Here is a 25,219-nt window from a genome sequence, read left to right on the forward strand (position 1 = left end):
AAATGATTAATCTGCTTAATCAATTAAAATCACTGTATTCTGGCTGACCAGAGAAGGCACACATGTTCTTATTGCAAAGGAACATTTCTGAGGAAAGTCTGTGTTCTAAGTAAAGAAAAGATATCGGAATATACAGAATATACAGATTCTTTTACCAGCTCAGGAACAATACAAATAAAGTGAGTAATTCATTTCCTGTGCCTTTAGCGTTTATCTTAAGTTGTTTTTGTTTTTGTACTGCTGTTACAACACTGAATTATTTGTGAAAGTGCTATAAAGTTTATTATTGTTACTGTTAAATAGCATACAAGGATGGTGTCAGCTGTGGCTATGGTGTTGTAAAAGATAGAAGGAGTGAAAAAGGAGGAAGAGATTGACATAGAGGTTTAGGAAGAGATAGAAAAGAAGGAGAAACAAGAGAGTGGATCAGCAAACATTAAAAGAAGAGTGCCAGGTATTGGTGAAGTGTGCCTGACTGAGTTGGCATTCCGTCTTTCCTTAGTATTATATTAACCTCTAAAGATCAAAGGAAACAATGACTGCATGAGAATTTCTTTGTCATTGTGTCCCAGAGAAACGACAAAAAATATTAAATACATGCTTCATTTACCAAGATTATGTTTAACAAACAGGAGAACTGCACTTGTGTTCAATTATAGTATAGTATAAAGAGTGTTAAAAAAAATATATTCCTAGGGTTTAAGAATAATTGTCTTTGACAGAACAAGAAGAGTCTAAATAGAAAGGACATTTCAACAGCTTGTCTGAAAGTGAAAAAAAAAAGCAGAGAATCTAAGCATTGTTTTGAATTGCAGAAAACCGAAATTTAATTAGCAAATTCTCCTTAACAGGTTATGCACTTGAAACAGTTTACTTTTTTAATCATTTTACTAATGATTTCTCTATAAAAGCAGGAAAAAATAAAATTTAGAGCAAGGTCATCAGTGTCGATGCTTCTTTAAACCACCAGAGAAAAACATGTTGAAGTTTATAAAGTTGTCAAATACATCCTATGCATGTGGACTGGTAAATGCTGCAGCATGTTGTGTTTATTTGTCAAGAGAATATGTGAGGTAACCAAACCTATTAAAGTTAGTGGAAATTAGAATTGGCAAACTTGTTTCTTAAATTCTAGAAATAATAACAGGCCTAGACGTTATAGAAAAAGTCACCAAAGGCGCTTTCACACTGAGGTACAAGTAAATCCAAATGAATTTGTTGTTAAATATTTGATTGATAGTTTGGTTCAGGAAGGCAGTACAGCTACATTGTCAACCTGACACTGTACGCTGGATAATGATGTGTCGAATGATGATTAAGCGTTTATGGACAAGCCATTTTAGAGTCAAAGGTCTTTAGCCTTGCATCCAGTAAACAAAAACATCCACCAACCAAAAGTCAGCCTGCCTTGTCTTGGCAGTTGAAGAGCAAATCTCCGCCGCTTTTTTTTCTTTTTAGGCTTAGCCAAGAGACTGTGCGTTGAAGAATACCGTTATCCCTGCATACCGCCTTGCAGGTTTTACAGATATGTCATTTTCTAACAACAAGGGTTCCCATGATAGCTTTCTGCTTTGAGTAGCAATTAATGTCCTTTCTTGCTCACTGGTTTGTCAAATGAATTAATCTGAAGCAAGGCAATAAATAAAAGGAGGCAACTAAAGAAAGGAAAGGTAAGGGGGAGGAAAGGAAAAAGAGAAGGAAAAGGAAAAGACAGTAAAGAAAGAAAGAAGCGGATTCAATGTATTACAACGGTCCATTTGTAAATATAAAACACAATTGCAAACTGATAGATCTGCAGAGAGAAATGTATATACGGAGAGAAATGTATATATGGGATTTCTAAGTAGATGTATTGAAATGCTTACACTGACTGCAGGATTTGTTTATATGTAAACGACTTCATTGTTATCTGAATAAATAGTTTTGAAAATTTCACCCAGATTTTAATTGCTTGAAGGATCAAAGAAAATGTACCGCATTACTAAGGATTTTTTTGAGGAACAGGAAAGCAGCTGCCCATGGGATGTATCGAGCAAAGAAGATAAACATGCATCCCAAGAACTCAACATCTCTTTGGGTAATTATAAAGGACCTTAGGGCCTCTTTGTCTATTGGAAATGAGGAACACATCATGTACATGCAAAAAAAAAACAGCCTCTTGGATCATTAGTTTCCATATCTTAACAAAGAATAACTATTACACTACTTATGTTGTTGTGCAACGACTTCACATTCCACTGATCTCCTACAATTAAGTCAAGAAAGAGCTGGCATGCAGAAATAAGGCAGTAACGACCTGCCTTACGGTTCTGCTTATTATAGGGGGAAAATTACATTGAAAAAGGATTTACAGGTAAGAATTGTAAAGTTCAATAATATATCAGACACTGTAGAGAAAATACTCAATGAGGTGGTCATTTTTCTTCTGGTGAAATTCATACTAGTTGTTGGTAACAGCCAAAGTGAGCTAAACATATGTGACATGCCACTCCAAAAGTAGGAAAATGTTGCCAGTGGACAAATAGAGAAAAAGAAGAAAACCACCAATTTCTGAAGAAATAGTTATTTTCAACTTTTGCTAAATATGCTGGCTGAAGTTATGAAGAAACCAAGCCGTGATAGAAGTAGCAGTTTCAGAGGTTTTGAAATAGTAAGCTTTGTCTTTAAATTTAGCTTGTTTACAGAGTAATTTGAGTCAGCAGAACATTTAAGCTTCGGTGTGGATGAACCCACAGCAGATCAACAAACCATGTTTGAATTCTGTTTACAACACTGTTGTTGTTGGCTTTGGCCAATAAGCTGGGTAAAGAATGGCTGCCTAAATAAGTACTTTCAGTTTGGGTTATTAAACAAAGACAGATCAAGTTGAACATGATGCCAATTAGGATACTGTCGTAGACCCGCAAACTTTCTCTAAAATTCATGCACAATGTTTGGATTTTCTTTCCATAAATCTTCAAAGGAATTTAAGTGAGGTGATAGGTTGGATTTTTCTAGCACCCTTATTTGTTTTTCCACTACACCAATTGCGTTTTTCATGGCTTCTGCTTGGGACCTTACCTTTCTCAAAAATCCGCCCTAGTTTCATCTTAATTTTTCTAGCCGACTTCAAGACAGCCCCACACAATGATGTTCTGATCACCACTTTATAGTTCATGTGATGTTTTTGGAGTGATGTGCAGTGAATTCCATCCACTGAACATAGTGGATTAACTCTGCAATTCAGAGTTAATTCTGATCACATCTGAGCACAATGAATATTTTCAGTATTAAACTGACTTTTCCAAAGGTTCTATAGGAAACTTTCTTTTTTTGCAGCATGGTGCAGTGAGCAGGTATAGACATCATTGTGGTTGGATGCATAGCTTTTTTCATTTTGGAAAACTAAATAGACTAGTTCCAGATCTTTCTGGCTGTGTTTTGACCACTTCCCTTGGATCTTGGACAACTCTGCTGATTACTTTTTGACCCCGCCTTCAGAAGTATTGAGAGGAGAATCTGCCCGTGGCTTGTTTATGATAAAATTATGTTCTCTCCACGTCCAGATTATGGCCTCTAAGGTTTTCACTGGAACATAAAGTCTATCCAGTTTCATCAATATGTTTTCCAATGATAAGGTTGCATAGGTCTTTGGAGAATGCTTTTCTTTCACTAATCATGAAATGCTTCTTGTGGTAATGAGAAATTATTTCATAGGCCAATCAATTAAGTGCAAATCAGCATATATTATTTGACTAAAATGTTACAGAACTGCTTACTAAATATCAACAAATGTCAGGAATTTTGTTGTCTTTCAACACCTTTATACAGCTTTGTTTATATATTTTTTCAATGCTTACTGTATGTGCCTTTATTACATAAAACTTAACTGACCTACTTGTTTTGATTACTTAATGTGAATTTCATGCCAATCAGTCCATTACAAACATATTTTTGGAAAAAAATTTAATATTTACTTTTCTCTCTGTAATTCATTTAAAAAAATATATGCTCCTGACAATACATAGCTTGCTTTATGTATGACTTCCCTTGCCATTTGAGAATAGTAAATTATTCATCCAAAACACTTTAGAAACATAACAGCAGCAAAGGTTTCCAAATAGTTACTGTGATTTTAACTTACTTCAATGCTATTGTTGCCAAGGCAATTAGCCTCTTGTTCGGTATAGCACTTGGCTTCAGTTCACTGTCACTTTCTGTCTGATGGGCTGAATGGAGCCTTGTTACTGTTACACATCTACATAGCCCTGACAGAGACAAGGCACTAATATGGCCTTGCTGTTTTTATCTGAACATTTAACATCCACAGTGAAAGCTGTTAGACTTTGACACCATTTAGTTAGAAGCACCTAGCATGCATTTTGAGCTTGACTTGATGTCTTATCAAAACAAAAACAGACGAAAAAATAATTGAAGAAAATAAGCCAGTTGAACAGAACAAAAACCATCCCCAACCCTTTTGATCTAACCATCACCAGCACTACTCTACTCTACCCGTCTTGCAATAGTCAGTCACCCCCACCTTTACCTGAACCTGACATTTCCCAGGGGGCATTAAACTCACTGGCCCCGTTTGATTTAGGCAGGTCGGATGTCAGTGTTCACTACAAGCCCATGGTGAACCATGAATAATGGATCTACCACGGGTCTGGGTCTCCCTGGGACTTCCAGCTGCCCCCTTCCCTCTCTGCAGCTGTGACTGGAATAGTCAATATTCCATTAACAAGCAATGATTCATAAAAGTACTAGCGACAAGACACAAGGAGCAGAAAAACATGTTCCGGGTGGGGGGCAAAAAATTACTCTTCTTTATGAATCTTGATAACAAATATGTTTACGTCAATGATCTAATGTCAGAGACAGAAAAATTACAATTAAACAAAGAGAAATTGGGCTATGTTCTTAAAGGGGCAGTATTATGTTTTTGGGAAACATGATACAATGTAGTGCTATTTTACACAATCGAGTAACAATGTTACCTTCAGTTGTTATAAAATGCTGTATATTTGAAATAAATTTGACTTAGTAAATGGTTTGAAATTTGGACTCTGTCCCTTAAAGAAAATCCTGCTCTTTCTGACACTCCATCATCATGAAGTCATCACAACATTGCTCCTCTATTAAGCTTTTAGCAATGTTTTTAACAGCATTGCACTGAGAAATGGCTCAGCAGATGTTCCACCAGGTGTTTGCTAATTGCTACTACCTGAAGGAACTGAGTGGGGCAGTAGTGGGGAAGTCGCAGGAGAACATAAAGCTCAGAGGAGGAGCTTTGTCTTTGAGGGTGGTGCTGGGTTCCACCAATCAATTTGCACAGCTGAATAGTTGCCACTGAAGATTGAAGGATTTCTTAAAATTTCATGAAATAATCAAGGCAACACTCCAAGTATGTTTCTAATGAGGGAATAATATAAGATGATGTACAGCTCAAAAAAGTCAATTTCACATAATACTGCCTTTTCAAGAGGAGAGGTTTGGTGAGTCTTTTCAATGTAACATTTGGTTCAAAAAGAAAAAACATTTTCAGAACATAAATATTTCCAGATTAAAGTATTTTGGTCATAATATGAAAGATCTGCCTTTATTTTTTTATGTCCCAGTGGATCTCATTGATCCAATTGTGCTCATTCATGAACCTTTACAAAGAAATTCTAAAAAGAAGTGTAAATGTAAATTGTACTGTTGGAGTCTAATGATTTGTGATGCTACCTTTCCTGAAAGAAAGACCCAATGCTTTCACCTGTCATTTTCTTCACAACACTTCTCCCGCTTTTTATCTTTTGTCTCCTGAGGGACCATCTTGGAAATACTAAAGTTGTTCATGACAAAGCATTTACTTGAAAAGCAAGGGACAGTATTCCAAATAATTTTGCCTCACTTCAACCTGGTCCCACAGAGATGCATGACTGCAGTTAAAACAAAAAACAAAATCATTATCAGTAATAATGTCACTGCTCAGGGAAAGCTTTTGTCATAATGTGAAAGAAAAAGAACATGGCAGCGAAGATGTCTGGCTATAGATGGAGAAAGTTATCATTTAAGATCAGGCATGGTCTAAGCTCTTGCAATTTTTTACATTTCAAACTGTGTTTGTCTTATCCACTGAAAAGGAATGTGTTACATCTGTTAACAGCAGTTTGTAAACTAAACAGCATGTATTGTAAATACATACATAATATCATTACATAAATAAAACAACGCAAAACTGTGAGATATTGGTCATGTTAGTTATGCTTTTTTACAAACTTTATAGAAGATATTCTATAAATAACAAAAATATGTGTTCCTATGCATTAAACATTACCATAGATTATCTTTAATACCAATTTAAGCAATCTCATCTTTGGCAGCGAAACGTTTAAGTGCAGTGTGAAAATCTGTATCAGTATGATATTTGAGGGCATAACTATGCCTTCCTCGTTTTCTGCCATTTTCATGTCTTATATTATCACCTTCCTAAAGTAATAACTTAAGCCACCGTTTTGCCAAATATGACATTGGCAAAAAAAATTAAATAATAATAATAAAGTAAATGAATATATCACCACCTCTTTCTTTCCAAAAGATGTTTTAGGCAAATAAAAAAAAGAAGAAAAAAACTTTTGGCAAAAAATTACTTTGGCCATTATTTTAGGAAGGTGACAATGTGTAGAAAAATGACCAGCATGAAAAATGAGATTGTTTCTACATTTTACTTCTGTTGCTGAAGGGGAAACAAAGATGTTTCCCCTGAGATAACTTTAAGCAGTGACGTGCGGTGAGGTTCATAGTCGGTGCTAATTTCGTGCTGTGCACCACAGCAAAGGGAAAAACAATTAAAGTACAACTCAAAACCACTTCTTTCTCGCTCTCTGTATCAGCGCAGTTACTGACAACAATGCCACAAAAAAAAAAAAAAAACACTGAAATATTTCCCACACAAAGAGCAGAACATTCCGTCTGTGGCAGTAGTATGGTTTTAGGCTTAATGTTTATTTTGTGATTATTAATAAGCGATTGCTGTGATAAGAGGAGAAAACCATAAATATATCGCTCCACTTGACTTGACTGTATTGCTAGCTCGCTGTTACTGTCTCTTACTCTGCAGTTGTGGAGTCACAATGTCTGGGATCATGAGCGCCCCCTGCCATGAGGCAAGAAAATTGCCTGTCTAACCTCGAATCTGTTCTCTGCCGTTTATGAGCGCTCCTCATCACACGAAACACGTTACACACACAGTTGGTGACAAAAAGCACTACATTATATACATAACCTATATTATGGAAAATCAGTTCTGACCAATCAATATGTTACTTCCAGTGGATAAATTTCCCTCTGTGTCACCAGTGGATTCCCAGTATTCATGGTGGCTCGGGACCACAGCTGGCTTTGAACAGCTAAAATCTGTAAATACTTGAGATCCCTCTGAAAACTTATTACTTATAACTACCTATTTTATTAGTTCAAACACCAAATACACCTCAGTGCAATAATATGCACCTTAGAAGTAGAAGCTATCTTGGCACCACCGAAGAAGCTAATGTCACTAGATTTTCTTTATCTTATATCTTGGGGGCATCATCAATCGGCACTTGGAAAATACATGGCGCTCCTGTATTTGTTGCTTTGCAAACACCAGCCAATATCATGTCAAGTTGCATTGGGCCTACGTATTTCAGCTTCCCAAACTCCATTCTCTTCTTTAACTGCTCCAGATTGAAAAAAATACATTTTTAGAAACATTAAAATGGGGCATCATGAAAAATCCACATTTTCAGCTCATACCCTTTGACTCATTCATGCATGTTTGAGGAATCCTTGAATCTCCCATGGCATCAAGGCATCCACCCATTTGGGGGTGGATCTCTGGCTCTCCCTACTTTAGGTTGCTGCCCAAACCCAAATAAATGCAAGAAAATGGACGGACAAACAGATGGATGGAAAAGCATCTTAAAAGAACCACTTGGCTTTTTGTTTTTTTTTTAATGTTATCTCTTTCTTTAAAGGCGAGTATTTTTTGTTTGTTTTGTTTTTGCATCATATTCACTTAACAATTACAACTGTGCCCAAACCATTTCTAACACTGCAGTGGAAAAAAATACTGTACCTGTATTTAGAGATTAAGATAAATGTTTTTCAGACTAGTTTACAGAATCTTTCAGAAGCACATACACTGGCATGCACAAACAAATGCAGATACAGTGTCAGGAATTCATTTCTGAGACTAAATATAAAGCCAGCCTTGTCATATAATTCCCCATGAGTTTTCAGGTAGGAGGACAAAAGCTCATATGGCTCTGTTAAATTACATTTTTAAAAATGATGTCGCAGTGGAGGAAAAAGTAGGATAAAAGGCAAAAATTATGTTTCTCAACATTAGTCTTGAGCTTCAGCACATCTGAAGTACAATATCTATTTTTAAGTTTGTAGAAGTATGAGAAGGTGGCCTACAGAATTTTAAACTGGGTTGATTTAACAGGGAGACTTCATGTTGTAACTATAAAGGAATACAATAAAACATTGTACTTCTGCTTTGTTTGTATTACCATACTAAAGCTGGTACAGTACACAGAAGTGATAAGAAACTCCAGATTCCAGATAAACTACTTTTGCAAACTGCAAGTATGTAAGGGCAACAGAGGGGGAATTGGGAGTGAAAATGTTTCATTTTTTAGATATCTTATTAGTGTCAAACATTGCTCTGACATTTTGCAGATTTCTGTCAAGGTTCTTCTTGAAAATGAGATCTCAATCTCAAATGAGTTTTATCTGATTAAATACAGGACATAATTAAAAAATGCATTAATTAGTTCAGAAAATGCTGAAACAATAAAGAAACAGATGTTTTCTTTTTTATAAATACTTTAGAGCTACTGTAAAAGTTTTTGTTTCAAACCTACTTTGGAAGTTAAAAGTTAGGTCAGATAGATTGAAAATGTCAGCTGCCAGTTCTGCTGTTTGTTTATCATCCCTGAGTTGCTATTGAATGACAGTATAAAACCCATGATATGCTTCAACTACAAAGGAGGGGAAAAATCAGTCCTGTGACTTCTGAGGCAAAATGATGGCTTTTCTGACTGACAGACTTTGTAAACTTGACAGGATTTACTGAAATCCAAAGCAAACTGTGATGTGGCAGTGTTTGTCACTGCTGCATTCAATGGGGAAGAAAGCTGGTCTTTCTATGGGAGAAAAAATGAAGGCTAACTAATTAAATTATTAGAAAATTAAAATGCAGTAAATGAAAAAAATAAAACAACAGAAAAATAAAATGCTGACTGGGCAACTAAAGGTTTGAGACCTTACCTTTGTTTTTCTTCTGTACAATCCTAATTGGCTGCATAAGCAAACTGGCAAAGGAAGTGGGACACCATGAACTACAACCTGTCATTTAAAATGGAGGCAAGACATTTTATGGTTTAGTGGCAAATGTTCTATCAATACGAGCTAAAACAGCTCCAAGCATAATTGTTCTGTTTATCAGTTCCATTACAGACCTTCTAGAGGCATCAAGCCATGGCAATAAATAAGCCCAGGTACTGTGAAGTTACAGTGCAATACCCCCATCTCACTTGATAGATCTCTAATAAACAGTGCATCCTTCACAAAGTGAATTATGCTATCTATTTCAATCTCTTCCACAACACAACATCTCCCACACCAAAGCAATTACCAAGAGAGCTGATACACTTCACTGCCAAAGCCATAATTTATGCCCCTATAATACCTCTACCTCTAAGTGTTTAATGTGAGTTTTTTATTTATTTCATTAATTTATCTGGCTGTTAATGTAGCTATTTTGTTATAAATTAAAATTTGATCAATATCAAATGGAAACATTAGTAAGATTATGATAAATTTAACCAGAACCAGAGACCCCAAAAAAGTAAATAATACAATCATGCAGAAGCAGTATAAAAAGAGAAGGTCAATGAGTTTTTTTCTTAAAATTTGTATTATCAGATTACAGGTAGATATTTCACTAAATGACTACAAACAATTGCATGGCTTTTATTCAAACAGAAGATATCTTTAAGAAAATCCGTGTACACATTTAAACTTAGATGCTTTCTACAACAATATTGTAAAAAGCAGAGTCACTGTTCACTCTTTGCACCATATCCAAAACTGTTTGTAGAGATTTAAACATACTTTCTAGAATATGTATATACATCAAATCTTTTTTTATTATTATTGTACCTGTGTACCCTTTACTTTACTGTGTGTAGTGTGTCCGTACTGTGCATCTTATGTGCATCGATTTAAATACCACAGCATAATTTTTCTAAAAATATTTATTTGTTACATCTTTTTCTCATTAATTTTTATTTTAATGCTTCACCCTTCTATCTAGTTCACTTGCAGTTCTTCAGAACTGCAAGTGAAAATCACTTGAGATTGAAAATATTTGTCTTTTTATATTAGCCACAGTCTACATCTCAGTTAAGCCAGGATTAACAAAGAAAGACAGTAATCACTGCAATAGTCCAACACATCTGACAGGAATTAAAGGTTATGTTAAACCAACTAAATTATGAAATGCACTGACTATTGTATTTAATTTGTCAAATATACCAAAGTTTGAATCTAATTAAACTCCTTTTTCTTGATCTGGTAATGTATATTAGTCTTCAGTGATTCTACTTTGTTAAAATTATTAAATCTTAATTTTACAAAACATCTGTGACAAACTAAGACAATACCTGATGGAAGGCAGAGAAAACGCTATAGACATAACTAGAGCACAACTGACACCTGCCAAAGCCCCTCTTTTTCTGCAGTGATAAAAAAAAACTTTTCCAATAATTAGTTATGACTCTCATTGTTAGCCTTCTGATTGTAAGCAGCAAATAACAATGATACAAAAAATAGCTTATAAAACTACAAACAAAAAGACTGAAAAGCAAGGACATGATCAGGTAAAAAGAACCATGACAACACTTAATATCATTGTTGGTAAATTCAGGTTTCCCTGATTTTCCAATCATAGCTCAAGCTTTGAGCCAAACCAATGAATGCTGTGAACTGGGACGGCTTCCCAATCCTCTAGCTCAGAAGTATTGTTGTCTCTTGGGTATTATCTTACAAAGCCCATTATGCTGCCGAAAAGAAAAAGGAGACAGAGGCCCAGAAGTGTAGTTAGTCTAGCATGCATGGCTACATGCACACACAACACACACTGGCACATGCATGCATAGTAGTTTAATCTTTGCAAAGATGTGTATTATCAGTACAAATCCCTGTGTGCGTTCCAGATTACTGATATGCATGCAGCTGTGCAACATTAAAAACAGACATGACATCTTCATACCATAAATTTGTCTGTGACAGATAATGCAAGCATGGCAAATTCACAAATGTGTAAACAATGTGTGGAAACCCCAAACTCTACCATCAAATATACCTCATTCAGCTGGTACAGCCATGATGACTGGTGGTTTTAGAAATATGGGTCAACATTCTGTCAGCATGGTGGGCTGATTTCTGTATTCACAAAATAATCTGCATGAGTTGTGTAGCACACAGAGGTGACTTTTAACCTCATTTAACTCATCTGGCAACTCCCTGGAATCTGCAAACTATATATATTTAATAACCTTGTAATACTCATAGCTTATCTGAATGGCTGTCAAAAAGTGAGAGTCCTTCAAATAACAGTATCATTATGTTGTTAATTAAATAAATCAGAAAATTAATTATAACCTATGGTTTTCAACTTTAAAGAGTGATTAATGTGTAGAATCCTGACTCATGAACTTCTCTTTTAATTCAGTAGAATAATTACATGTTTGAATCCTTGAATGTGAGAAAAAAGTAAGGAGATTCTTTTACTTAAATGATAGTGTTGACAATTTTGATGTCCTTGAGTTGTATGGTTTAATAAAATTGAGTATTGGCTGTGTATCATTATAAATTGCTTGCATCGTCTCAAGTTTACTTCTGCTTGGCAGCAACTCCTCTCCTGTAATCTCTGGCTTGATACTTAATCACCTTGTTGAGATTTGATTGTGCTTTTTGTTCAAACTGCACATTTAACATGTTACTTTTTTGTTTTTCCTTCATACTGTGGAAGTGTCCTTGTCACCATTGAAATAAATTTAAATTGTTTATTTATTTATTTTACAAGTGGTGTTTGACATTCTAGCATCTCTTGAATTTTGGAAGAAATAGAAATGCTAATATTGTTTTGTCAATGTATTTTTTTTTGTCTAACTCGAGTCTAGCTGAAAAAGCTGAAAAATGAACAGCAAAATCAATCTTAAATCTGTACTTCATTGTTATGACTCAAAGTAGCAGCTCAGTGGTCATTACACCAACAAATGGTGGTTCAAGTCCAGAAGACTGGGATTTTAGTAAAGATAGACAAAAAAAGCAAAACTGATTGATTGAGGGAAAGTCCTTAATCAATCAGACTTTTAAAAACTTCCAGTTTAGGTGAGCACGAGTTAGGCGGCAAGATTACAACAAAATATGAATCTATACCTTCAGGAACAACATACTCACATCAAGAACAGGCAAATTCTACACACAAAAAATAACTAGACAGAGCTACACACTATATTTCATCTAGTTGAAAAGCTTCAACTCCAACATCTCAGCTCAGACACTGTGAATCAGATACAGATAGAAGGAAAAGAGGGAGAATTAGGAGATAATCATGAGAAATGTCAAAGATGAGATCGAGAAAGATTGAGAGCTCAGGAAAAGGGTAGTAAGCTCGTCAAAAAATAAAGGGAGAGGCAGAGGAGAGAATGGGGAAAATAACACTCACTGTTATTTTATAACATAAAATTAATAGTTAAAAAATAGTTCTAATGGAAAGAAACCAAATTTTTATCTTAAAATAGTAAATAGTAAAGTTCTGCAAATTTAATGGTCACCTGGTTGGAAAATCTGCTAAAATATCCGTCAATCTCCTTTAAGTTAAACTTAATGTGACTTTTCAACAAACTTACTATTTTTATTCATATTAATTTATACCATTTGCTGTGCATTATACTATATGCACAGCAAAATTACAGAGTAAGCTACTGAGTACAAAAGTAAATGTACGTTTTACATAAGCTGCAGACTGTCTGATTCCAAGAAAACCATAGGTGTTGATGAAAGTCCTTTCAATTTTTAATAATATAGCTTTTTTCGCTGTGCAGGGCTATTATTTAATTGTATTACATTAGGACTTATTGCAGTTCTTTTGCTTTTTCCATTCAAAATGAAGAAAATGAGTCATAACTTTGTATTATTGGCTATCTGTCTTTGACGTGTAGCTGGAGGACTTGAGTTCTCTGCTGACAACTTAATTGATGAATTCTTGATGATAATCATCCCAGATCTCCAATGCTCACTGACCCTGGGGCACACAGGGGATCCTTAAAGGAGTCATATGAACAAATCCGTTTCTTGCACAAATTTCTGCAGGAAAATACCTTTAAGACCAATAAGTGTTTTATTTTAAAACGTGAACTTCCTACTCTCCAATTCAAATTCAAAAATGCTTTATGAAGAAGAAATATGCTGTAAATATTCTATCCTATGCTTGTGGATCTTACATGTTTATATGTGTGCTTGCTGGTGCATGTCTGTGCATATTTTGTTAAACCAAAAGTGTAAACATGCTTTAAATGCTAATACTATTAGCAAAAGCATAGATATTCTCCCAAGACTGTGTTCCTAATACATAATTTAGCAAACACATAAAAACTTAAGAAGTGTATCTTTTTTTGGAGTCTGTTTATGAAAGGCTATGGATGGTGGTACAAGAAAACAGCATCAGAAAATATTTTCTAAAACCAAACCATGCACTTATACCTAAAACATTCAATCTTCTACCACTTTTCAAAGAGACCGAACAGTAATCTCTGCAACATATACTTTAAAATGGCATCATTTTCCCAAAAAGCTGAGAGAAATTGTTTCCAGCTCCATTGGTTGAGTATCATGTAAGACACAATTATTTAAAGATTCAGTTTCCATCTCTCAGCTGCAAGGTGCCCAAAGAGTCATACTTGGAAAACAACTTGGTTCCACTCTGAAGGAGTCCCTAAAAGGACTGTAATAAGTGTTATTACTTTGCCTGGAGGAAATCATACCCATGCAGTCTGCAGACACATTTCTTAAAGCTCCCACTTACCACACACCTCTTGCTCTTTTTCAGTTTGGATATGACACAACTGTCATAGATTATATTACTGCAAGATTTAGTGTAATCTTTTTTTGTATGGCTTTTGTATCTCAGGTGAACTATTTAACTTTATTTTAGGCCAGTGGTCGCAAATAATTGTCATGGCAGGTCATATTTATATGACAGTGCATCTGCTAAACATCCTAAAACATCTTTAACAGTTACACCATTCATGCTGTAAATGGCAGGATGAGCAACAAACATGTGACTCACCCACAGTGGGATGACTTCTGTAAGAAAACAATGGTAGGACTGATGTTGCAGAATAGATTTGAGGTGCATAGTCATACAGAGCAGTATCAATTCAGCTACAGTGACATCTTTGTAGCATGGACGGGTTTTTATCTTGGTAGCTTTTGACGACATTTTCAACTTGCATTTGCAAAATGAAAATGCTAGATGACACTTAGCACTTATGTTGATGAGACTAGTAAACAAACTACTGTAGAGCTAAAAAAATAAGCATTGTCTTTCAATATTTCTTGTTAGTGATTAAGTAGTCAAATGTGTCTGTAGTGCAGGGAAATTGGTATAAAAGGGATGGAGGCAAATTTTTGCGCCAGTTTGAGACAATGAACGAGATGATCCAGCATAATTCGATAACGCTGACAGAAATGGCGTTGTTCACTTCCTCCTCTGCCGTTGCCAAACTACAGGTCGCTTTGCAATTCTATAACAGCGCAAAAAAAAACAAATATTATCATTCACAACGTCTTCTGTTATAAGATTATTCTGGCTGAAATTACACTGGAGAAATCCAGTTCAATGGGAGAAAGCCGAAACGTATCCCTGAAGGGAGTTTAGAATCGAGCAGAATTGTGTAGGAAGGAAATGGCAAGGCTCAGACCAACCGCTGCTCATCAACTCTTGAGTGATCTTGTTTTAGAGGTAATATTGAAGAGCAAGCCATAAATTGGTATTTTTCTCATTCATCTGATGCATTACTACTTCTATTGAGGGTCAGAGTGTGCCAGAGCTCATCTAAGCACAGACTGCAGGCTGCAGTAGAAGAAGGAAAAAATATCTTTGATGAGTTGCCAATTCACTGTTTGATCGACATAGACAGACATTACTATTAATATTCATATCAATGGACAGTCTGCTCTGTCTAATCAGCCCAAAAAGCAAATTAACAACAATTTTAACAACAAAGCAGCAATGTCTCACCTTTTGTGTTGCATGAATTCCAATTACATGCAAATACTCGTTTTCCCTTCTTCATACAACCGTGATGCAGATTCAACTGCAAAAATGTTTTATGTCTCTTTCTGAAAAGAATTCCACTTTTAAGTCACTGAACCAAATAAACTTATCAAATAAGCAGATGCGATTAAAATTTTTATGGTCTAGTTAGCAGGCCCTCTGAACTATAGAATGCTTTCAATTAGGGCTGTACCTGAATCACTCTAAGTCTTTAAAACTGACAACCTATCATAAATCTAATTTCAAAGAAGCTCATCAATGAGTATCTATAGTCTAAAAAAAGGCTGCCTTAAACTGCTTGCACAAAATAGGAGATGAGGCACAAGCTTAAAAAAACATGACATTCCCTGTCAAACTGAATAAAACTCATATGTACTGATATTACAGCCACTTGCTGAGCAAATAAGAAACTGAACTAGTAGTGAGAGTATACTGTTTACTTATTAAAATGATCTTGGCTGCCTGCATTCACACTGGTTGCATGAATAAATCTGAGAACTGCAAACAAAACGTTACAAAAACGTACTATTTTCCACATCTCTTCTAATCCTTTGTTCAGTTTAATCTCAACTATATATATATGTGTGCCTGCGTGTTCATGCATGTGCGCATGAAAGCGTATATGTGTAGTGAGTCACTGCATTAGTGTGTCTCAATTCATATCAAATATATCAACCTCAAAACGTGGATGACTCCCTACCTTGGCAGCCTTCATCCCTCTAAATCCGACATTGATGCAGAAATACACCACCGCATCAACTCTGTCAGTGGGGTTATGCCAGACTTAGAGGAAGAGTCTTTGTGAACCGTGACATCCAGGTGAAAAACTGCCTGTTTACAAAGCAGTTGTTCTTCGCACTCCAGTGCAGGAGGTACAAACATAGGCTGGCAGAGGAAGAATGAATGTAGATTGTGTACATATGGATTCCATCATAAGAGATAAAACTGATGTCGCCAGGAGAACACGCATCTTAAAACAACCCTCAAAGAACAGGTTATTAAATATCTTTCAACCATTATTGGCAATATTCTGTACATTAAGGGTAAGGTGTCCATTCCACTTGCTGACAGGTTCTTTTGTTGTAGAATGTTTTTATTTTTATTTTTTTTAGCTTTACCACTTACAAGACTTGTGGTTTTGAAGCACAAAAAGGTTTTGCTTTCATAATTCCCATCGGAATATACAAGACAGAGGTCATTTACTCTTACTATCATGCAATAATAAGAAAGTGAAGTCATTTCCATGAGAACACACATCTATAGGCCTGCATAATAGTCTTTTATCTTCCTTCCAAAAACAAAAATTTTATTTAGAATGCATGCATACTTGAAAGCATGTTTTTTGTTGTTTTGATCTTTTTTGTCTGAATTCTCAGCTCAATTGTGCTCCATTGGCTTCAAATGGCTTTAGAGAATGTTCCCATATCAACAGATTTTACTTCATCAAATGGACAGATGGACTCAGCAGCTGTCTGTATGTTGTTAGAGTTCCTTCTCTCTTGTTGCTTATTTCTTCCTACTTTTTCTGGATTGGGGATTTTGCTACACTACAGGATTTGCCGGGTGTAAAAATCTAACAAGAGCTGCTTGGCCTTTCTGACAACAAGACTTTTACACTGTTTCCAAATAAAAAAATAATGAAGGCATTGAGTTGATAAGCCATATCTATACAAACAAAGGGGAGTTTATTGGTGGCAAAGTGGCTCTCAGTTTCCCAAAAACTGTGAATTGGACAATAAATATTTGAAGTGCCAGTTTTCTACAACAGAAAAATACTGTTTATTGCAAAAAATTTATCACCTTTTTTTTCAAAATAAAATTTAAAATAATTGTATATTTAAAGCCTTCAGAGCAAACGCTTATTTTACAAAACAACCTATTATGTTGACTATATTTAATGAAGACTTGGAATACCAGTGTATTTTTTATTTAACAAAGCCATGTTTTCTTCTCTTTCTCATTTTTGTGCTCTGAACATATACATACACTTTATATTTCAAAGCCTGGCATGATACAACTGCAATGTTCAATTTATTTTATTGGGATTTGTGTGATACACCAATGCAGAGTAGCGCATAATTATGAAAAAGCAGTAAACTTTTACAATAATTAACAGATAAAAGCATGAACAATTGTAAAAGTACCCTTCTACCAAATAACAAAATAACGTCCACCTGTGTGTAATTTGATTTACAGTGTGATTAGAGCTGCTTTGTATGATTATATTACTGAACATGCAGCACCACAAAGACCAGGCAGGTAAATTATAAAAGAAGTGGAGAGGTTTCAATATCCCAAATGGCCAAAATGAGTTTTCTTTGCAGGATGCCCGGAGTCAGCCCTTCGACAGAAGGTGAGAAGCTGAGTCTTTCAGGAGTGGCTCAGAATCGAGCCCCTGCTACCCCCTATCAAGAGGAGCCAGTTGCAGTGGATGGATTTTACTATAAAATCACAGCTGCTGGTATTTTACAGTAAATTAGAGACCTTTTTTCTTTTTACATTCTCCTGAACACCTCCCTAGTGTGAAGAAAACTAATAATATAGTGTACATAGCAATGAACACACCATTTCTTCTGTAAAATATGGTGGCGGCATCATGCTGTGGGGTTGTTTTAGTTTCGGAGGAAAAGAGAAACTAGCTAGAGTGCATTGAAAATAAGTGAAGATACAAGGCAATGAAGGAAAAAACTTGTTAGAGGCAAAGACTGGATATTGGGGTGGAGGTTCAGTCTGTCTAGTTGATGTCCTTCTTGCAAAACAAACTGCCAGAGTTACAAAAGAATAGCTTAGATCAAAGCACAATCATGGGGTTGTGTCTTGTTTGAGAATTGCCAAGTAAAAGTCCAAACATAAATCCAATTGAGAATCTGTGGCAAGACTTAAAAGATTATGTTCACAGACACTTTGCATCCACTCTAGCAGAATTTCAGCTACTTTACAAAGAATAAGTAGACTTTTCAATACCTACATGTGTGGTAGACATATAACAATAGGCCTGCATCAATAACTGCAGCAAAAGGTGATTCTACAAAGTATTGATTCCAAGGCATGAATACAAAAATACACCACACATTGAAAAATTCTATCTGTATAAAAAGTCCATCTGTGCTTTATCTTCCTTGTATTTTACAATTTGAAGCTACTTTATATCTGACTAGCCCATTTCTTCAAAGGGAACTGTGATAACAATTTCTAAAAATGCAGTTTAATCTAAAAAGGAAAAAAAAATGCATGTTTTTGAACAAAGATACTGGCAAATTGTTTCATCAAAGAATTGCCCGAAACCTTCACCTTGAAATAAGCACAAACAGTGCTGAAAAATCAACCATGGAGCCTGTCCACCACCTTGATCTCTCTGTCTCCTCCCACCTGGTGATTCTATCATAAAGCTCCAGTACTAATACAGTTGATGCAGTTTCTGCCCTTAGGTGGTAATAAAGTGACTATAGGGGCCGATCGTTTCTGACCGCCGACATGACAGCAGGTGTGAGGAGTGTGACAGCGACAATGTGTATTTATGTGTGTCTCTGAGACAGAGAGGAAGAGATAGGAAGAGTATGATAAGCATGAGAATGAACTAGTCGCCTCACCACAAATCCAGATCAATTAGTTGGCCTAATCACTCCCCTCGCGGTTAGCCGTAAAAATCCTCAGGTCTGCCCTTCTCACATTTCATCTTTACTGCCATATCTCTGTAATCTATCAACCCTCTTTCTCTTTCCAGCTTGTGTCATTTCTTCTCTCTTTTCTTCTCTGCTCCGGGATCTGTCCAAGTCATCTCTCCTTTAACACCACATTTATGCACCAGCTTGGTAAACGGTAATCAATGTCTCACAATGGTGCACTGTTTCATCTAAACGATTTCTCATGGAGGCTGTGCGTGAATGTGTATATGTGTATGACGGAGAGGGCAAAAAAGAAATATAGGCAGACAGGATAAAAACAACAAAAAGGGAGAGATATGCTTTTTACAGTGCTCTCCCAAGCTTTTTATGCATGTAAACTTTTATGTTTTGCATTTATGAGATGTGAAGATTAAAACGTGTGAAGAAAAAAATAAATGCTTGCCTGGATTTGGCACCAACTCCAAAATCCCACAGTAATGCGTTTGCTTTAGGTACATAAATCACAATCAGGCTGGACTGCCATCTGGGTTACTGCTACATGGCCCTTGTAATGTACACGCTAGTTAGTCCACCACATGAATAAATGAAGAGGGCGGGATGCAAAGCAGATACATACATAAAATACATTAAAAGACGGGGTAAAGAAAGCACCTTTTGTAAGGGAATTTGGTCGGTGAATTCATGAATCAGCTAATGGCTTAAAGGTTATGCTGATCCAACAAGCAGTCCACTGACAGGTCATTTGATTCAGTGATTATCCTATATTGCAATGTTCGCTTGAAAATCTTGAGTCATCAAGTGGATGTTACATTGACATGCTCCACTCACTTTTTTTTTTTTTTTGCGGACTAAACATTTTCTCACAGACAGAAACAGTGAAGTCACCCTAAAACTTTTTAGTTGTGTAGCAGGAAAACAAGTCTGTGAGATGTGCCACAAGAAACTTGATCAATGGACTCCTCATTACCACAACAAACTTTTGCACAAAAAGGTAATATGTCTTTTTGAAAAAATTGATATGCTTATTTAGCTGACAAGCAACTATTGCTCAGTTATATTTCAAATGTCACTGAATTTAATCTAAAAATGAACATCCCAGTAAAATCTTTGCACTTTTTCTCTTTTGTGAATGACAGACAAAGCAGTCTTGATTAATGTTATAAATTGGGTTAATAAACTGAAATTTGAAATAGTTTGACTAAAACAATGATGTGAACTACAACAACTTTTAACGTAATTAGTTGCAGTGCATTTTATTATTTTATTTTGAAAATAAGTTGATTTTACGCAGACAGTAATGGTCTGTACTAGAGCTGCACCAACCCGATATTAATATCTGTATCGGCACCGATATTGATCTGGTAATGGTGACAATGTGCCCAATCCATAAGAGCAGATCGATTCAAAGAGTAGCAATGTAACACGTTCACGAGTTATTTGATTCTTTTCAACGGCTCTTTGCCATGAATGGTAGAACTTGAGTCTCAGTGAGATCACAATTAGCCCGGACTTCCATCAGGGTTACTGCTACATCGCCCTTGTAATGTATATGTTAAAGACATTAAAAGACAAGGTAAAGAAAGCACCTTTTGCAAGGTGTCTTTTTTTTATGACTTAGCTTGCTTATAGCGCCCGGCCACGTCAACAGTTATTTTTATTTTTATTTAATTTAAAATGATTCAATCAAGAATAAATACAATAGAAAAATACAATTGATAGAAATGGTACATAAGAAATTTTTAGATTTCATAGTACACAAGAGATTTTTTTTTTCTGTATTTTTACAATATTAATTCTTCCTTTGTTCTAGTTTATTATTTATTTTACATCTAACAATCCTAAGTGCACTTTCTGGACCATTTGATAGAATTGCAAATGGTCCATAATTTGTTGCAGTTTATTTTTGCATATTTGACCAAAGCAGTTACCCTATTGTTTTAGTTTCTTTATAATTATTTTGCATTGACTGTTATACTCCAAATTGAACTGACTGAACAAAGTGTTGTTTTTACATGTTTGATCAAGCTTGTGAAGCTATTGGTGTATTTAAGTGTGCCATACTGGTGCAGAGTTAGCAAATAAATTTGTTAATCAGTACGTTTATGTGTGTTTTAGAAAAATGAAATATTTTACGTCATGTCAGCACTATTTTTTTATCAGCTGATACTAAGTCTAAGTTATCTGTATTGGTATCAGAAGTGAAAAAAAGTAGATTGGCGCATCCATAGTTTGTACAGATAAATAAATATTATAACGTTTCAATTAAGAACTATTGCTTCAGAGCATGTGAAAAACACTTAAGCTTTTGTGTTCCTTTAAAATATTTCAAAAAGAAGTTTATTTTATTTCACAATGTACACTCTGGATATTTATTTTGTTATCCAGATTCAATAAAGTTCACAGTCCTCAACAAGATTTTTTTTCTACTTGATGGATTCCTGGAAAGACGTGTGTATTTGGAGAATACAGCATTGATGGGCTGCTGCGGTATCACACATTTTTATCACTTCTTCCACACACCAATTAGCTCAAGGTAAGTGGTTAACAGATATGCGCAAGATCTCGTGAACACCGACAAGTCAAACCCCGACAGTCTATGAATACACAGAGTTACAGTCAGTTACAAGGGACGCTCTTAAGTAGAATAAAGTTAAGAACTAATACAATGCCCTCAGCTAACGTTACCGAGTAATATCCAAGCTCCAAGTGTATTATAATCCCACATTGGAAAATTCATTGAAACCAAAGAAAAATACGGATTATCAGTTCATTAATGCACAACGATATTCTTTTTTTCCTCAGACCATATATCAGACCAAATATCAACCTGAGATGAAAAAGAGTTGTTCTGTCATCCAATTTAAACAGAAAGTAGTCTACAACAAAATTAAAGAATGCATATATACAGTCACTTAAACAGAAAAAGCTGCAATCCATCATGATAAAATGTTTTTAAAATTTCCTGAAAGAAATGTACATTTTTAGTGATTCCAGAAACAAGAAAGAAGCTGCTCCTCATGGTGATTTGATTTATGAATAGCCATTAGTCCAATTTGAGTAAATGGTAATGGTAATGTGAATAAAAAAGAAGAAAACAGGCAACAACATGTAGTCCCTGTTTTGTGTTAAAAAAATGAGTATATCCATAAAAGCTAATCATTACAAGACTTTCATTGTGTTTTAACGCAAGTCCATCACACTATCTTACGATCACACTGTCTGCTTTTATGTCGGGATCTATTTAACTGCATGGCCTTAGAGCACAGTGGCACACATCCAACTTCCCCAAACGCATCCTGTTGGCGCATCAAGTGGCTGCAGTCTTTAGAAAGCAGCTTCACCGAGCAGAAGGCGCGTCTCTTCGTTTCACTACAATTTTCCTCGGAAAATAAATACTGTTTTTGTGTAGTTCCATCCTGCACAGGTACAAACAGCTGAGAATTCCAAATGCAACTGACGAGGTTGCTTTTCCTTTCTTTCCTTCTTTCTTTCTTTCTTTTTTTTCTCTTTCTTTTTTCTAAAGTTATTGAGGCTGAAATTTGAGATGGACACACAGATTTGCTTCTGGAACTAGTTGCAAAAATGTTATCATAAAATATCCCTTTCGTATTTACGAATGAACACATCAACAGTCATGGAATAATACGGATAAGTCATCAGAGAGCATTTCCTGCTTTAGTACAAGAGGTCATTTATCGCTTAAATTATGCGCAGCGCTCATTACAGAACTAACCAAACGTTAAATGAGTTACAAGTGGCAACAAGTTAGCGGGTGTAGCTCTTCAGCCATGAAAAAAAAAGATGTTAAGCACTCGATATGATGCCAAGGATTTCATCCTACCGCACAGGTTCAACTATCAGCACACAAAAACCGAGAAAATTAATGCAACCCTTTTCTATTTTCAAAATATTACGGGTTTTTTTTCGGGGGTTTTTTGCTGCAGAAATGCAACAAATCAGCACCGAAAAGCACGGTGCAAGTCCATATGTGGGTTACAAGAGCATGCCAACACGCTATGAACTTTATCATTTAATTTCAGCATCCTAAAACTCTTACCTTTGATGCGTTGTGGAGGAGAAACAAACGCTTTTTGACTTGACGCTCTGCAGCGGGACGGAAGTGATCGGTATTTAACTTCTCTCTCCTCTCAGGCATCCAACCTATGCGACTCCACGGGAGATGGGAATAAGAGGGACAGGCAGTTCTGTGCGCCCTGTCTGCCACCGTGCAGCTCATCTGGAGTCTCCGCTCCTACAAGCGCAGGGTAAAAGAACTAGGGAAAAAGACCTGCTGTCGGCACGACGCGGCGTGGAAAGCCCCTGGTGGTGGTGGAAGGAAGCAACAAATGAGATGGACGAGAGAGAAGAAAAGCAGAGGTGGGGTGAAGAGGGGAATCATCAGAACCATTACATATAGAGTAAATAACAAGGAAAGGGCATTTTGTTTAGTCCATCATGGAATTGTTTGATAAATCACGTCTTCTTTCATCTACCTTTTTTTAAAAAAATGCTTTTTTCTTCTGAAAAAAGAACAAACAAAAAAAGATTTGTGGACAAGGTCCTGATAAATTTGCTATAATGTTATGGAAGTTTTTCATTGTGTGCCTTTCGTAAGGGCACAGAGAGATCAGAATTATTGGTGTTCTTGTCCATTCATATGGCAAAAACAAAGTCCAAACACTGGCCGCATAAAAAAATGTTGCAGTTTCCACTTCTTATTCAAAGACATCTCTTCTATCCCCAGAATGACTTATATCCACTGTAAAAAGTTCAAGGAACAGTAAAGATCTTGACTGTCTTTGACATCTTTCTAGTATTTTGTTGAAAGCAACAAAAGGAGCATGGTTTCCAGTTACAATAATAAAACGCTGCAGCATTTCTATGATCTCAAATACTTAATGGGTATGCTTGAAATTTATAGTGAGGGGGAAAAAATTGTGTACTTCCAAGTGTGGCTGCTTTGATGAGGTGGTTTACCTATTTAATCATGGAGTGTGTTTGCATGCGTGGGCGTGAGTGTGTTTGTGAGAAATGCTGTCGGTGACAACGGACTGGAAAGAACCGGAGTGAGAAAAGCTAAGACAGATGAAGGGAAGTCCAACTACAGATTACACACCATCACACAGAGTCTCTGAAGCTCAGTCAGTGAGGTTAGGAAGGTTAGGAAGCTGATGTACCAACAAGGATTTAAAAGCTAGTCACCATAAGCTGAACACAGGGAGGTGAAAATAGAAGAACAGAGATTTAAAGGGAAAAAAAACGGCAAAGAGGAGGCAAGGTTTTTTTTTTTTAAGGGTAAAATAAATGTTTTTATCTTAATCCCATGCAACAACCTCAAAATGGCAGACAGTCCTAGTAAATAGCCGAATTTGAAGTCACATCATTGTCTTCTGCTTATCTGTGATTGGGTCGCAGAAGTAATATATCTTGAACATTGTGGCTCCCAGTTTCTACATTTCCATATCAGTGGGATACCCCTTGAAAGCTTTCAAAGGCAAATATCCAGGAGGTAATCTGATCAGATGCCCAAACCACCTCAGCTAATTCATTTAAGAGTAAAGGAAGAGATACTTTACTCCTGCCTTCACACTATTTTTTTTTTCAGGGGTGAGCGCAGTCAACTTACATAAGGAGCTAATTTCAGATGGCTGTGAAGTAAAATCAGAAGAATAAGAGAAGGTAAAAGAGAAGAAAGGGAAAAAAATTAAGTGAAAAGAGAAGGGGAAAAAATCAATAAATTAAGAAAATACATGCACTACGTAGCTGTAAAAAATGGACAATCATTAAAAAAAACATGGCGGTTGTACTACACTGACCATAAAAAGGAACAGACAATGACGGAATAATTAGAAGCGGCAGACAAGGTAACGAAAAGCAAAGTGGAGTTTGGTGTCACATTTGAACAGTGCTCTGCTGGTGTGGTGGGCCTGTGCGGAGCCAGATACATCTATAAACAAGAGGAGAGGGAGCCAGTAAGACTGTATTATTGTGAAATCGCACTGCTGGACTGCCTACATTCTGGATTAGCTTTAGCCTAGCCACAGGCTCGTTAATACTTGTGATGTTGGCTAAATCTGAATTTAAATACTATGTGAAATTTAGCTTTTAATTGGTGATATGATTTTTATGGTTTGAATGATTTTTGTATTGTGATTTTTAACTGATGGATTTGATGACGTTAAGAGTGGAACTAATTATTAGTTAAGCATTAAATAATTTAAACTAGGTA

At 35.9% G+C, this 25,219-nt stretch overlaps 1 protein-coding gene across 2 annotated transcripts in view; it reads right to left on the reverse strand.

Annotated features, from left to right (window-relative positions):
• cdh22 (cadherin 22) overlaps positions 1-23,266 on the reverse strand; it is a 161,409-nt gene extending 138,143 nt beyond the window's left edge. For both annotated transcript variants that reach the window (XM_005805248.2, XM_023325751.1), the window contains exon 1: positions 23,048-23,266. The gene's annotated coding sequence lies outside the window, so the exon portion shown is untranslated. The remainder of the gene's footprint in view (positions 1-23,047) is intronic.
• Between the last annotated feature and the right edge of the window lie 1,953 nt (positions 23,267-25,219).

This window comes from Xiphophorus maculatus, chromosome 20 (genome assembly GCF_002775205.1).
Source record: "Xiphophorus maculatus strain JP 163 A chromosome 20, X_maculatus-5.0-male, whole genome shotgun sequence".
Classification (NCBI taxonomy): Eukaryota; Metazoa; Chordata; class Actinopteri; order Cyprinodontiformes; family Poeciliidae; genus Xiphophorus; species Xiphophorus maculatus.